This window comes from Sciurus carolinensis, unplaced genomic scaffold (assembly GCF_902686445.1).
Source record: "Sciurus carolinensis unplaced genomic scaffold, mSciCar1.2, whole genome shotgun sequence".
NCBI lineage: Eukaryota > Metazoa > Chordata > Mammalia > Rodentia > Sciuridae > Sciurus > Sciurus carolinensis.
In genome coordinates, this window is record NW_025920240.1 from 15317 (window position 1) to 32860 (window position 17544).

Below are 17544 nucleotides of genomic sequence, written 5' to 3' on the forward strand. Positions count from 1 at the left end.
GATTGTACTTTTTCTTGAAACCTCATTACATTTCTCAGGTCTTTGCATGTCCAGTGACATTTGGATTGTATTTGAAACATGTTGTATAGATTCTGTGCCTTTTAGAATCCTCTGGAGAATATTGTTTACTTAAAGCATTTATTCAGCCCAGTGACATTAAGGCCTTAGCTCTTCCTGATCTTCTATAGGCTATGATTCTCATTTCAGTTTGTTTTTCAGAGCCTTTGCAGTTTTGCTTCATAATTGTCTTGTGCACATGCCACTTAGAGGATAGTTTGAGACTTGGCAACAGTTTAAAATCTTACTTCAGCACTACAAGCCTTTGGCCTGCTGTGCTTGTTTTGTCCTGTGTCTGGACAACTCAGAGATGAACCCAATTTGTACATCTTAATGTACACCAAATTGAGAGGATGTTTTGAGATTTCTTCTCCAATATTTTCCCCACAATCCAGATCACAAGGTCCCATCTTCCTGATTTCTTTGACTGTCTTTAGCTCAGAGCTCTTAGGAAAGTAGAAAGCTCTACTTCCATCCAGTTTTCCACCCTGGGGCAGAAGTTTGAGAGAAAAAGTAGAAACAAACCAATGAAACAGGAAACTTCACCCCTTTAACATTGTTTCTCCAAATTTTTAATCCCTCTTCTAATTCCTGACTCTTATTTACTTTTCATAGCCATCAGTAGCTGCTATCTGCTATGTCTAGGGTTTTTAGTGAACATCAGTAGGAAAAAGAGAGTGTAGTGGGTTTACTCTGGCATATCTTATTTGGATGTGAAAAAATTAGATAATGGAAATATTAAACTAGTTTTAAAGTAGCTACATATGACTGTATCCTCAGTTATTTAAGGGATCACTTAATATAGTAATAAAATTACATGAAAGTAATTTTTTTTGGATTTTTTCATAGGGCTAAGGAAAAAATGTTTAAATTCACAGATCTCTCCATGCTAACTTTATTCTTGTTTCTCTCTTTAGATTTTTCTACTATTTTTTAAATTATAAACATAATTGCTTTATTTTAATCATATTTATATAATTACTTAGAAGGAAATTTATCTTCTAGATTTCCTGTAGATAATTGCTTGTTTTGATATTTTATGAATAAATGAAAGAATTTTATATCTTAAACCTAAAACATTTTATCCTATTTAAATTTAATTACAGGAAAGTTGATTTTTATCATTTCTGAAACTGATTCAGGAGAGAAATAGGGCTCAAAGAAAATATGTATTTAACATTGAAGTGTAAAACTGACATAAAATTTTAGCTACTTTATGGTAACACACTAGGTAAAATTTACATGTTAATCTATAAAGCTAAGAATTGCCTGTTAGTCTCCTGAAAAAAATCACAAATACTTTGTTGTTTTGCTATTCTTTGATATGAAAAAGAATATACATTGATGACTTTGGGTGAATTTCTCTTAGCAGAATAAAAAAATAGACTTATTTCTACTTAATTTATATGATAATATGTTTGGGTCTTTCACAAATATTTTTGATATTTTACTGTTAATTTGGCTTATTTCACAATTTTTATAAATTATTTGCCACAATATTTATCTATGCTTAAATCCACTGATTAACATTTTTTGTGACTTGATGTGTTCTACTTTTAGTTAATTTATGTTCAGTAGCATTAGTGATATGAGTTCCTTATCTGATTATTAGATTGTATTTTTTCCTTCTTAGCAACATGATGCAGAAGTTGAATACATAAGTGAAATTCTTAAGAAAAGGAATAATGAAAGCAAGAGACTAAGATCCTTTAGATGCATTGAAATAATTGAATGATAACTTAAGAAAAACAAGTAACATCTATTTTAATATATTTTAGTAATAAGACCTTCTAAAAATTATATTTTTATATAATAAATAAGTCAATATTAGAACATTTTGGCTAGAGAAAATTTTGATTGGATTTATGTTAATTTTATTTTGAAACACTTACAAATATAAATAAAATAGTCTTAAACTGCTCTTGTATCCCTTTCTTCTTTATTTGAAAGCAAGTTATACACTTGAAAATTTAAATTTTTTCTTTATTCTTTATGACAGAAGTCTTCCTGTTTCCCAGATTAGTCTGAAATTCATGATCTGCTTGTCTCAACCTTCTGAGTGAGCTGGGACTGCCACTGTGTCCAGCTCTAAAATTTTATTAAAATTTTGAATTTTTTTGTAGTTACTACATCACTAGATTAAAAATACGTGAAAGAAAAAATCCTGATAAGCTGAAATAATTAAATTTTAGACACTGTTAAATTTTAGACACAGTTAAATCTTACTATTTAACTGTAATTACACACCTAATAGATGAGACACAGATGTAGGTAGGATTAGGGAACAGGAACCTTTTCACAAAAAGACTTCAAATTGAAGCATTAAGTAAAGAAAGAATAGAAAATTTGAATGGACATATACGGGACATAGTTAAGTTTAACATATGAGAATTCTAGGAAGAGAAGTACAAGAGAATAGGGCAAAAGCTAAATATGATATTCCAGAATTTTCCAAAACTGGTGAAAGATTCAAGAAACTGTTACTACTGACAAGGATAAATTTTAAAGAAATCATACATAGGCACACTACTTTAAAACTGCTGGAAACTTTAGATGTAGGTTAGAGGGGAAAGAATTAAAAAGCTGTAAAACCAAAGTTTGGCTTTTAAGGAAGAAATACCACTTATCTTAAACCTAGAATAATAAGAGAGACAATTTTCCTTAATTATAAAGCCAGCACAGCCTTCAATCTAAATCTTGACATTATAAGAAGGAAAGAAAATGGAACTAATCTCTTAAGAATATACACACAGGCCTGGGGATATAACTCAGTTGGTAGAGTGCTTGCCTGGCAAGCACAAGGCCCTGGGTTTTTTAAATTAGCAAAGCTTAATCCAGTCATACAAAGAATAATACAGTTAAATGGTATTTAGTTCAAGAATACATGGGTGGTTTAACACTTGAAAATTAACATCTGATTAAAGGAGAAAAATCATATGATAATTTCAATTGATATGAAATTCAGCAACATCAAATGGTAATAGAAGGGAATTTCTTAAATTCTCACACAGTGCCTACAAAAAATCCAACAACAAAATAATACCCAATGGTAAATTATTATTGAAATCTTGTTTTATGAAATGAGAATAAAACAAAGGTGATTGCTGTTAACACTTTGTTGAACACTTTATGATGTTCTTGTTGAACCAGTAAAGAGGAGAAGGGATTGGAAAGAAAAAAAAAATTAGTGATTCACAGATGATATGATTATATACTTACATACATTACATAGATATCCAAAGAAGTATATAGACAAACTCTGAAAGAATAAGAAAATTTATCAGACTCTAGAAGTAAGATTACCATATGAAAATCAAGTGTATTTCTATGTGCCAACAGCAAGAATGAAATATTAAGTGCTATTTACTGAAAGGTCCCATATGTAGTATCATAAAAAAAGAATTGACTACCCAGGAATAAAGCTAAAGAAAGATGTGTAGGACATCTATCCTCAAAGCTACAAACAGTAAATTAAAAAATAAAACCTAATTTGAAGGGTATGTTATGTTCATTAATGAAAGAGTCATTGTTGTATACATTTCAGTTCTTCCCTTTTATTAGATACATGTTATAATCTGGTTATTCATGGTATATAGTTGTTCAATATAAATTTTACTTGAAAAACATTTCTAATTACAATAAATGCCTTTAAGATGTTAGGGACCTTGCAAATTTTTCATAGAATGAAGGAAACTTTTCTGGACAGTACTAATGTTTAGGAGAATATGGTGATTTTTAGCTGTGACCTACTTAATCATGAATGCTGCCTCTGTTTTGCTACATTGTTTGGTTAAGTACACCAGATTGAGAAACTTTTTTTAATATGAAAAAGGTTTTAGTTTTATATTTGAAATATTTAGCTTTTTTCTCCCTAGTTAAATAAAGTAAGTGAAGAAAACAGGAAGACAAAACTTCAGGCAAAAAGAGTTCAAGCTCATCTCAAAAACTTACAGGTAGATTGCTCCTCACAAAATAATTACATTTGGATTTGTTTACTTTTCATACACCATTCTTTAATATGTGGAGATGTACTATTGCAGAGGAAGTATGAATTTATGACATCAAGAGATTGAAAGAAGATTCCCATGCTGCTCATGAAATGAAAAGCATAAAATAAGAAAAAGTACCAGTTTCTAAAACTTCTAAGGTATGATGTGACTGAAAATTTCCTCAGAGAAAAATTTATTTTGTCCTCAAGTCTTTTTCTTTCATTTGGCAAGCATTCTTTTTGGTATTCTTTTAGAGACAGATATCTCTAGAACATTTTTATTTGCAAAAACAAAGTATTTTAGCAGTGTTTCAGGTACAGTAACTCAAATCATAAGATCTTATTGTTAATAATGACCTTATAATTTTGCATATCATGTTAATAGAATTTATAGTATAAAGACAGAAACTTTGTTGGAAAGAAGAAAATATGAATTCCTATAGTGAAATTTCTTTACCTTTGAAAACCTTCAGATTTTTTAGAGTCTCTTAGATATATGATGATTTATACTGTAGAGTTAAAGCCAATTTTACATTTCTGTCTTATCAAACTTGAATCAAGAACATTCATGAAAATTCCTTATTTTGTTAATAAAGTTCAGTTTTTTACCTTCATTTTTATGAGTTTCTTGCTTATCTTAGCCAGCATTAATGTTTTCAATATTAGTTGGCCAGATTTGATTTGGAATTTTTTTACTTGTTTGGAGAAGCTCTGTCCTTAAAAAAATATCTAAAATATGCTAAAAGCATATTAGGTGAATTCTTCTATAACTTTGATGAGATTATAAATTGACATAATTGTTTGATTTAATTTTCACATATAGGTATCACTTAATTGGCAGTATATGAATTTCTAATGGTCTTCATGGACTGGATTTCACACCATCATCTTAGCAAAGTAAAATATGAAGAATTTGATATGGATGGTGAAAAGCCATTACTCAAATCTTCTTCTCAGCAAAATGATATTAAATTGTGTAAAGTTTTGATGATTAAATTTGAAATATATGGTTCAGTAGATTTGAATTGGATAAGGAAAAGCCTTGGATATCATATAAGTGAAAAATATTGAAAGTAGATTTGATAGAAAAATGACCATAGTAATAGTCACCTCAAAAAGTTTCATTTTGGACCCTATCAAACTAATTCACACTTATATTTTTTTGAATGTGATAGGAATTTATCTTTTCAAAAGTAGAGATTAGGCATTAATGGTGAAATAATTATATATTAGATTTATAAATATACAGTTGTGTGGATAATTATTCCTTTCCAAAATTTTAGAATTCAGAAGCTACTAGAACCTACCTGGTCTTTTGTCATGAAGGGCTATAAAGATTTATTTTCAAGAGGATTCTAAAATCAAGGAGAAAGAACTCCTTTTTAATTAAATTCATTTTTATAGTAAAAATATGGGATACTTCTTGTTTCTCTGTACATGAAGTAGAGGCATACCATTTGTGTAATCATACATTTACCTAGGGTAATAATTTTTGATTCATTCTGATATTGTATTCTCCCCCCATCCATCCCACACTTCTTATCCCTCTATAGAGTTCCTCCTTTCTCCATTCCTGTACCCTTCACACCCCCTATATGTGTCATCATCTGCTTATCAGTGAGATCATTCATCCTTTAGTTATTTGAGATTGGCTTATCTCAATTAGCATATTCTCCAACATCCATTTGCCTGCAAATGCCATAATTTTATTATTCTTTATGGCTGAGTAACCACAGTTTCTTTATCCATTCATAAATCGAGGGGCATCTAGGTTGGTTCCACAATCTGGCTATTGTGAATTGAGCAGCTATGAACATTGTTGTGGCTGTATCTCTGTAGTATGCTGATTTTAAATCCTTTGGGTATTGGCCGAGGAGTGGGAGAGCTGGGTCAAATGATGGTTCCATTCCAACTTTACTAAGGCATTTCCACAAAGCTTTCCGGAATGGCTGCACTAATTTGAAGCCCCACCAGCAATGCATGAGTGTACATTTTTTCCCATATCCTCTCCAACATATATTGTTGCTTGTATTCTTGATAATCACCATTCTAATTGGGGTGAGATGGAATCTTAGGGTAGTTTTGATTTGCATTTCTCTTATTACTAGAGATGTTGAACATTCTTTCATATTTTGTTGATTGCTTTTAGATCTTCTTCTTTGAAGTGTCTGTTCATATCCTTAGCCCATTTGTTGATTCGGTTATTTGTATTCTTGGTGTAGAGTTTGTTGTGTTCTTTATATATTCTGGAAATTAGTGCTCTATCTGAAGTATGAATGGAAAAGATATTCTCCCACTCTGTAGGCTCTCTCTTCACATTGCTGATAGTTTCCTTTGCTGAGAGAAAGCTATTTAGTTTGAATCTGTCAAGTTATTGATTCTTGCTTTTATTTCTTCAGCTATGGGTGACCTGTTAAGGAAGTCTGATCCTAAGCCAACAATTTGAAGATTTGGACCTACTTTTTCTTCTATAAGATGCAGGGTCTCTGGTTTGATTTCAAGGTACTTGATCCATTGTGAGTTCAATTTTTTGCAGAGTGAATAATAGGGGTTTAATTTTTTTCTGTTGCATATGGATTTCCAGTTTTCCCAGTATCATTTGTTGAAGAGACTATCTTTTCTCCATTGCATATTTTTGGAATCTTTGTCTAGTATGAGAAAATTGTATTTCCTTGGGTTTGTGTCCATGTCCTCTATTCTGTACCATTGATCTACCTGTCTATTTTGGTGCCAATACCATGCCATTTTTGTTACTAATGATTTGTAGTATAGTTGAAGTTCTGGTATTGAAAAAGTCCCTGCTTCACTCTTTCTGCTAAGGATGACTTTAGATATTCTTGGTTTCTTATTCTTCCAGATGAATTTCATGATCACTTGCTCTATTTCTGTATGGTACATCATTGGGATTTTAATTGGAATAGCATTGAATCTGTATAGCACTTTTGGTAGTATGGCCACTTTGAGAATATTAGTTCTGCCTATCCAAGAACATGGGAGATCTTTCCATCTTCTAAGTTTTTCTTTAATTTCTTTCTTTAGTGTGTTTTAATTCTCATTGTGGAGGTCTTTCACCTCTTTTGTTAGATTGATTCCCAAGTAGTTTATTTTTTTTAAAGCTATTGTGAATGGGGTAGTTTTCCTAACTTCTATTTCTGAAGATTCATCAATTATGTATAAAAATGCATTGGTTTTATGAGCATTAATCTTATACCCTGCTACTTTACTGAATTCACTTATGAGTTCTAAAAGTTTTCTGCTGGACGTTTCTGGTTCCTCTAAATATATATTCATGTCATCAGCAAACAGGGATAGTTTGAGTTCTTCTTTTCCTATTCATATCACTTTAATTTCCTTGGTCTGTCTAGTTGCTCTGGGTAGAGTTTCAGGAACAATCTTGAAAACAAGTGGAGAGAGAAGGCATCCCTGCCTTTTTCCAGTTTTGGGGGGGAATGCTTTCAGTTTTTCACCATTTAGAACGATATCGGCCATGGGCTTAGCATAGATGACCTTTACAATGTTAAGGAATGTTCCTACTATTACTATTTTTCCAGTGTTTTGAGCATGAAGGAATGCAGTATTTTATGAAATGCTTTCTCTGCATCTATCAAAATAATCATGTGATTCTTGAATTTAAGTCTGTTGATATGGTGAATTACATTTATTGATTTCGAGATGTTGAACCCACCTTGCATCCCTGGGATAAAACTCACTTGAACGTGGTGCACTATCTTTTTAATATATTTTTGCATGCAATTTGCTAAGATTTTGTTGAGAATTTTTGCATCAATGTTCATTAAGGATATTGGTCTGAAATTTTCTTTCCTCAATGTGTCTCTGTCTGGTTTAGGTATCAGGGTGATATTGGCATCATAGAATGAGTTTGGGAGGGTTCCCTCTTCTTCTGTTTCATGAAATACTTTGAAAAGTATTGGAATGAGCTCTTCTATAAAGGTTTTGTAGAACTCAGCTGATAACCCATCTGGTCCCAGACTTTTCTTTGTTGTTAGGCTTTTGATGACTTCTTCTATTTCATTACTTGAAATTGATCTATTTAAATTGTGTATGACCTCCTCGTTCAGTTTAGGTAATTCATATGTCTCTAGAAAGCTGGTGATGTCTTCAAGATTTTCTATTTTTTTGGAGTATAGGTTTTCAAAATAGCTTTTAATTATGTTTTGTATTTCAATAGTGTCTGTTGTGATATTTCCTTGTTCATTCTGAATTTTAGTAATTTGGGTTTCTCTCTTCTTCTTTTGTTAGTGTGGCTAAGGGTATATCAATTTAGTTTACTTTTTCAAAGAACCAACTATTTATTTTGTCAATTTTTTGTATTGTTTCTTTTGCTTCAATTTCATTGATTTCAGGTCTGATTTTAACTATTTCCTGTCTTCTGCTACTTTTGGTGTTGCTCTGTTCTTCTTTTTCTAGGGCTTTGAGCCATAGTGTTAGGGCATTTAATTGTTGAATTTTTTCTTCTTTTATTGAATGTACTCCATGTAATAAATTTTCCTCTAAGAACTACTTTCATAGTGTCCCAGAGATTTTGATATGTTGTATCTTGCTTCTCATTTACCTCTAAGAATTTTTTTATATTTCCTTCCTGATATCTTCTGTTATCCATTCGTCATACAATAGCATATTATTTATCCTCTAGGTTTTTGAGTAGTTTCTGTTTTTTACTCTGTCATTTATTTCTAATTTCAGTCCATTATGATCTGATAGAATACAAGATACTATCTCTATCTTCATGTATTTGTTAACAGTAGTTTTGTGGCATAATATATGGTCTATTTTAGAGAAAGATCCATGTGCTGCTGAGAAGAAAGTGTATTCGCTCTTTTTTGGATGGTATATTCTATAAATGTCCATTAAGTCTAAATTATTGATTGTTTTTGAGATCTATGGTTTCTTTGTTCAATTTTTGTTTGGAGGATCAGTCCTGTGGTGAGAGAGATGTATTAAAATCACATAGTATTATTGTTTTGTGGTCTATTTGACTTGTGGCATTGAGAAAGATTTCTTTAATATACATGGATGAGCCACTCTTTGGGGCATAGTTATTTATGACTGCTATGTCTTGCTGATTTATGCTTCCCTTAAGCAGTATGAAATGTCCTTCTTTATCCCTTCTGACTAACTTTGGCTTGAAGTCCACATTATCTGATATGAGGATGGATACTCTGGCTTTTTTGCTGTGTCCATGTACATGGTATGTTTTACCTCATCCTTTCACCTTTAGTCTGTTGGAATCTCTTTTATGAGATGAGTCTTGTGCAGGCAGCAAATTGTTGGATCTTTCTTTTTAATATAATCTGTCAGTCTATGTCTTTTGATTGATGAATTCAGGCCATTAACATTCAGTGTTATTATTGAGATATGATTTGTATTCCAGGTCATTTGGCTCATTTTTTTTTGACAAGACTTGATTTCTCCTTTATTTGGATGTTCCTTTAGGGTAGTTCCTCTCTTTGCTGATTTACATTGTTGTTTTTTTATATTTTCTCATGGAATATTTTGCTGAGAATGTTCTGTAATGCCAGTTTTCTTTTTGTAAATTCTTTAACTTTTGTTTATCATGGAAGGATTTTATTTCATCATCATATTTGAAGGTAAGTTTTGCAGGGTATAAGATTCTTGGTTGGCATCCATTTTCTTTCAGAGCTTGAAAAATGTTGTTCCAGTCCCTTCTAACTTTAAGGTTTGGATTGAAAAATCTGCTGATATACTTGTTGGTTTCCCCCTGAATGTAATTTGATTCTTTTCTCTTGAGCCTTTAAAATTCTGTCTTTATTTTGTATATTAGTTATTTTCATTATAATGTGCCTTGTGGTGGGTCTATTGTAATTTTGTGTATTTGGAGTCCTATAAGCCTCTTGTACTTGATTTTGCATTTCATTCTTCAGATTTGGGAAATTTTATAATTTTATTTCATTGAATAGATTGTTCATTCCTTTCATTTGTTTCTCTAAGCCTTCCTCAATTCTGATAATTCTTAAATTTGGCCTTTTCATGATATCCCATAGTTCTTGTAGATTCCGTTCATGATTTCCTACCATCTTCTCTGTTTGGTCAACTCAACTTTGTTTCCAAGATTAAGTACTTTTTCTTCAATATCTAAGGTTCTGTCTTCCCAAGTGTTCTATCTTATTGGTTATGCTTTCTATGGAGTTTTTAATTTGGTTTATAGTTTTCTTCTTTTCAAGGATGTCAGTTTGGTATTTTTTCAATATTTCTAACTCTATTGAAATGATCTTTTGCTTCCTGTATTTTCTCTTTTATCTGTCGATTGGTGTAATCATTCAATGCCTTCATTTGCCCTTTCCTCTCATCCTTCAGTGTCTGCATTTGCTCTTTCACCTCCTCATATGCTTCCCTGATCATTTTGATTATTTACTTTCTGAACTCCCTTTCTGACATTTCTTCTTCTGCCATGCTGTCATAACATATAACTTGGAATTTTCTTGGTTATCTTTAAAGATATTCTTTTTTATTTATTTTCATTGAAAACAAATAGGAAACATGTTGTTTATCTGGTTCTACATGAAGTAAAGTTGTACCATTTGTGTAATCATACATTTACATAGGGTAATGGTGTTTGATTCATTCTGTTATTTTTTCCTTTGCCCCATGCCTCCCACCCCTCTTTTCCCTCTATACAGTCCCTCCTTCCTCCATTCTTGCCTCCCTCTCACCCCCCATTATGTGTCATCATCTGCTTATCAGCAAGATCATTTGTTCTTTGGTTGTTTGAGATTGGCTTATCTCCCTTATCATGATATTCTCCAATTTCATCCATTTAGCTGAAAATTCCATAATTATATTATTCTTTATGACTGAGTAATATTCCATTGTACATATTTACCACAGTTTCTTTATGTATTCATCAATTGAAGGACATCTAGGTTGTCTTGACTTCATTGGGATTTGTAATTTTTGCTGAGCATAGATTATTATATTTAAAAATATACCTGAATAGAAATACATATATATCTGAAACTAAATATATTGGACTGAGCCTTATCAAAATATTCTAAAAAAATTAAAAATAAAATTTTATGTAGATTTAACCAGTAAGTGCTATCTTTTATACCTTACACCTGGCATAGAGCAACACTGACATTTATAAAACTTACCTGTATCTGTCTGCTTTGACTAAGTCTAATTTGAATTATTAGCACTGTTCCCAAATGTATAAGAGATTTAAGGTTATCACTTATTTTTACTAGTACTGCTAAACTCTGCAAGGCTGTAAATATTTGTGGATTCTGAATTTTACTGTGAAAATTAAACCTAGTTAAGTTAAGAACATCTATATAATGGTGACACTAACTATTAGTTCTTTTTATATTAAGTATACTCATACTCATGTTCTTCTAAGATATACATTATAAATATAAAGATTGGAAGAGTACATTACCGAGCTGGTGTCCTCCAAACTGAAGTTGTCTAAATTGGTAATTTTAAATCATATAGAAATAAAAAAATTGGAAATTTATATCATTTAATATTCTGTAACTGAACCTGTTATCAATAAGATGTATGTAAAATTTTATGTTACTTTTTACACTGGGGTAAAATTTTAAATGTACTTTAAGAAGATAATGAGAGCCTGATCTATTTAAAGGGAGATTTTGTAAAATATGCAAACATTTTGCCACTTTCCAACAAAAAAGGATCTAAAATCTCTTTAGCATTTCTTTGATTCATGTTTCAGATGTAATGTTGTATTGTTATTTGTGAAGAGCCCAACCTAAACTGAGATAAGTCTTTGTCTTCCACCTTACTCCATGTTAGAATGGCTCCCAAATAGATTAGACTTGTGCTCATTTAAAAAAAAAAAAAAAAACCAATGTTTCACCTTACTAATTTGTTAATAAAGGTAAAGCAATCTTAAAGCTTAAGAAAAGTATTAATAGAATAAGAAAAGGGTAAATAGTACAAAATTAATGAATTAGTGAATTGAATACTTATGACCAACATCTGATTTTAAAATAATGCGATCATTTAAAAAAAAAAAAAACTTTTTTTCTTTGGTATGGGAATAACAAGAGTAAAGCATAAACCACTTTGGTGAGTCTTATATTTATTATAAGAATACTACTATAACTCAAAAGTAATTTCAAAGAGTAATCTTTTTTTTTTTTTTTTTTTTGCAGTACTGGTGATTGAACTCAGGGCCTTGTGATTGTGAGGCAAGCACTCTACCAGCTGATCCTTTGGATCCTTCTGACACATTTGGTTATGTATTTTACCACAGTTGTGACCCATTATCATTTAAGTATGGGTTTAATACATAAAAATACAAAAAGCCTCTGGGAACTAAATGTGGTCAATTAGATAGATGATCAGACTAGATATGTCTTACAAAGCTTAATTTTCTTGTGTGATTCAAAAATAGATGAGTGGGATATTTCCAAAGAAATTGAGAATGGAAAAATGTAGTAGCATGAATTAGAGTCTGAAAAGAATAGATGTATTACAACTAATGGTTACAAAATTGTGGTCATAGAACTATGCATCAAGATGTTAATCTAGGAATATCCAAACCCTTATAATCCCCTAGAAACACCAAATTAACTATAATATGTAGACCAGGACATGTTTGTGAGGACTCCAGAGACCAGTTAAAATGCTGTCACAAACAGGTCAATGTGCAGCCAAAAAAGGAACAGGAAAAAATTGTGGCATTTTGCATGTCCATGTCCCACCCCTCCCTATAGTACAAATGCAACCAGGAAGAATCTCCCATATCCCAGATCCTCCTTTGGAATGGAAGCAAAATTATGGACTGTGCAGTCAATGTTTTGACTTATCTGGAGGCTGCTCACAGTACTGGTGTCTTGTCTTGCTTGTTGGATTTTGTCTTGCTGAAAAAAATGATGGCATAGTTTGGAAGCTGCACAAAACAGGTGAATGCCATACCAAGTTAGAGCTTCAGAGATGTGTATTTTTGCACAAAGAAGTCAGAAGAATTATGGGCTTCTGAGAAGAAAAAAGAAAGACTGAGGAATTCAAGACAATATAAAGTATATAGGCCTAGTGAAGACACATCTCTCAGAAAAACCTGAGAGGTCTTACAGTCTCTAGTCAGGCTGATTGATGAAATTCTTCCCTGCATGAAGCTACTTGTATAGACTTGGAAAGGTGGTTGTTTTTCAAATGCCCAAACTGGTGGTAGTGCATTGGGGTTGGTGAGAATCACAAGTCATCCAAAGAAACAAGGACATTAGTTCAATCAATTGAACAAAAACCACATTCCAGATACTGACCTTGAGGAAATGCAGATCTCTGAAGTTTCTGAAGATTTTAAAACTGTCTTAAAGATACTCAGTGGATCAAAAGAGAACACAGACAAAACAAAATTGGGAAAATGATGTATGAGCAAAGTGAGTATCAGCAAAAGGATGGAAATTATAAGAAAGGATCTGTTTCAGTCAACTTTTTTACCACTGTGACCAAAAGTCCTGATGAACAATTTTAGAGGAGGAAAATTTTATTTGGTACTCAAAGTTTTCAGAGGTCTCGATTCACAGTTAGCTAACTTCATTATTCTGGGTCTGAGGTAAAGCAGAACATCATGGTGGAAGGGTGTGGAGTAGACAAACTGCTCAGTACATAACAATCAGAAAGCAGAGATAGCTCCACTCACTGGGGGGAAAATATACCCTAAAGAAAAACCACTAGTTACCTACCTCCTCCAGCCACATCCTAAGTGCCTACAATCACCACCCAGTTAATCCATTCAAGAGGATTAACATGTTGATTAGGTTAATGCTTTTAAAACCCATTGGTAAACTTACCTGTATTGCCTTACACATGATTTTTTTGGGGGGATACTGCATATCTGAACATAACAGAAATACAATGTCTGATCTGAAAAATTCACTATTAGCCTTGATCAAACAAAATAAAGCATCAGGAAACTTGAAGACAGGTCATTTAAAATCATTTAAGAACAGCAAAAGAAAAAACTGAAGAAAGAGAACTTAAAGGACTCATGGGATACCATCATGTGAACCAATGCACACATTATGGGAGTCACAAAAAAGAAGAGAGAGGAAGAAGGGGCAGAGAGCTTAGTTGTAGAACTAATGGCTGAGGAGTGCTTTTTCTGAGAAAAGAAATAGGCATCCAAATTCAAGAAGCTAAAGAAACTCTAGTTAAGAAATCCAGAGAACTATATCAAGACACAATACAATCAAATTTTCAAGTCAAAGACAAAAGAATCGTAAAAGTCAAAGACAAAGTTGCAGGAATAAAGCAGCTTGTCACACACAAAGAAATTTGGGTAAGGATTTTATCAGATTTTCAGCAAAGTCCTTGCAAGCCAGAATACAGTAGAATAGCACATTCAAAGTGAAAGTAAAAAAAAAAAAAAAAACTGTCAAACAAAGTGTACTTTATTCAATGAAGGTGTTTTGCAGAAATAAAGGAGAAAGTCTTTCTTGGATAAACAAAAACATTAGAACTGCCCTACAAGAAGTTCTAAAGGAAATCCTTCAAGTTGAAATGTAAGTACATTAGACATCAAATATAAAGCCATATGAAAACAAAATTCTCTGGTAAAGGTAAATATATGAACAAATATAGTAAGTAGCTGTATTGTAATTTTGGTGCAAAGCATGTACTCTGAAAACCATAGAGGATTATTAAAGAAATTAAACCTTATATGTAAGTTTTGAATTTATATTGTTTCATCCCATGTACAAGCTGTTTTTTTTTTCCTACAAATAATTTTTTTGTTTGCATTGGGAGGGGTGTAAAGGAAAGCAGAATGTTTTATGAGTTTTGCTTCAGTGACTTTAGGAAAAATTAAAAGTCCTAAACTCTGGTTAAAATAAAAAAAATATCTAAATAATGAACAGACATGATCAGGGAGACAATATTCTTAAGATGCCAGTACTCCTCAATTTAATCTACAGTATCATTATATTCTTTATCAAAATCCCAGCTAGCTTCTTTGCAGAAATTGAAAGGGCAGTCCTGAAATTCATATTGAATTGTTGTTGACCCAGAATATCAGCATCAAGTTTAGAAAAGAAGTATACTTTCTTCCTATTTTTAAAGTTAACTATAGCACAATAGTAGTGAATAGAGTGGTACTGGCTTGAAGTTGGACATACTGATCAGTGGACTAGAACCAAAGTCAGCAATGAACCTTCATGTTTACAAATTTATTTTTGCCATAGTACTAAAAGTGTTCAGTGAGAAGGGAATAGATTTTCAAATAATGCTGCTGAGACAGCTGGGTAACTGCATACAAAGAATGATGTTGCACTCCTGCCTTAAACCATATATTAAAAACCTACTGAAATTCATCAAATGTCTCAATGTGTAAAGAGGTTAATGTATAAAATTTGGAAGAAAACATGTAAGTAAATCTTTGTGACCTTGAATTTGGCAGTGTTTTCTTAAGTATAACTAAAAGCATAAGCAACTAAAGAAAAAACTAACAGAATAATGGGACCTTTGAAAATAAGAATTTTCTGTGTTTCAAAAGATATCAAGATCTGTGGTTGTAGCTCAGGGGAAGAGTGCCTAGCATGTGTGAGGCATTGGGTTCCATCCTCAGCATCACATATAGATAAATGAAGGTCCATCAATAACCAAAAAAATTAAAAAGTAAAAGATATCAAGAAAATTTAAAAAGACAACTCACTGAATATAAAAAATATTTTCAAATTACATATTGAACAAGGGACTTCCATTCTGAGTATTTAAAAAAACTGAGTAATAAAAATTCTCAATATGCCCAATAAATTTGAATAGACATTTATGTATAAGAGTTGTGTAAATGGTCAGTAAGCACATGAAATAGTACTCACCATTATTAGTCATCATGGAAATGTAAAAGGAAACCATGATATACCACTTTAAACTTACCAGGAATGGCTTATATAAAAAATCCAAATGATTATACATTTGAAGAAATTGAAACTCTTACAAAATGCTAATAAGATTATAAAATATTATAACTACATAGAGAGATAATTTGGCTGTTCATTCAAAAAAGGATTGTCATGTTACCTTATATCTCAGCAATTCTACTAGGTGTGTGGAAAAGAAAAATGAAGGCATTGGTAGCCATAAAAATGTGTACATGATTGTTCATAGTAACATGACTTATAATAACCAACAAATAGAACTAGCCCAAATATCAACCAAGTAATAATCAATAGATTTTTATATCTATTATAGTGGATTACTGTATTTATAATAATATTACTATTATTAAAATAATGATGTTTTATGCATGTTAAAACATAAATTTTAGCATTATGGAAATTCATCAGAAATCTTAGAATGAACCCACAATTTGACCCAGCTATCCCACTTCTCCATTTATATACAAAGTAGTTAAAATTAGCATGCTACAGTAACACAGTCACATCACCATTTATAACTGATCAATTCACAATAGCTAGATGGTGGAATCAAACTAGATGCCCTTCAATAGATGAATGTATAAAGAAATTGTGGTATATATACAAAATGGAATAGTATTCAGTCATAAAGAAGAATAAAATTTGTAGGTAAATGAATGGATTTGGAGAATATCATGCTAACTGAAATAAGCCAATCCCAAAAAAACAGGCCAAATGTTTTCTTTGATAAGTGGACTATGATATGTAATGGGGGGGTGGGGGGCCAATAAGAGAGGAATTAAGTAACTTTGTTGTGTAGAAGAAAATGGGGGGTTGAGGCAGGAAAGATAGTGAACTGAGACAGACATCATTACCCTATATACCTGTATGATTACATTAATGGTGTGAATCTACATTATGTACATAGATATGAAATGTTGTACTCCATTTGTGTACAATGAATCAAAATGCAGTCTGTTAAAAAAAAACATGAATTTTGAAAACATTATGATAAGTGAAATAATTCTTTCACAAAAGACCATATGATATATCGCATTCCCTGCCCGCAGAGAGACACGACACGTATCCTGGTTCAAAGCTTTATTGTTAAATGGAATCCATCTTGCTTCTTCTAAGTTTCTTTGTCTCCTCTCTTCTCTAAGAATAACAGCAAAGTATATGTATACAACAGCAGCCAATCAAAACACTGTCCATGAGGAAAAAGCATGGACAAGATAGTAAGTTAGCTGGGGCACATAGCAATCATGCACAGAGCACGCATAAGTGCAGACCAATCATAAAAGCTTCCGTATAAGATGCCATTTGTTTTTCACAAAAAAGTCTTATTGGCAAGTCGCCAGTCACCATCTTTAAAGAACAGCCTAAAAAGAGTCTGAGGTTCTGGATACCCTGACAGCTCCCCCTTTTTTCTTAAAGAAACGTCAAGGGACCTTGCCAGTCTTAGGTTGTCCATGGCAAATTACATCCTTACCCGTCATTGGAACTCTGACCTCTAGGCATCAGAGCCCTGTCTTAGGTTGGTATGCATTTCCACAGATCTTACCCATCATTGACTGCCGGTCCAGCATACTTAGCCAAATCGTAGGAGAACTGCCAGACTCTATGGCTGTCATG

At 32.1% G+C, this 17544-nt stretch overlaps 1 pseudogene; it reads left to right on the forward strand.

The window, feature by feature from the left end:
• The window catches only part of LOC124975285 (coiled-coil domain-containing protein 138-like), a 64612-nt pseudogene that overhangs the window by 13100 nt on the left and 33968 nt on the right, over positions 1-17544 (forward strand).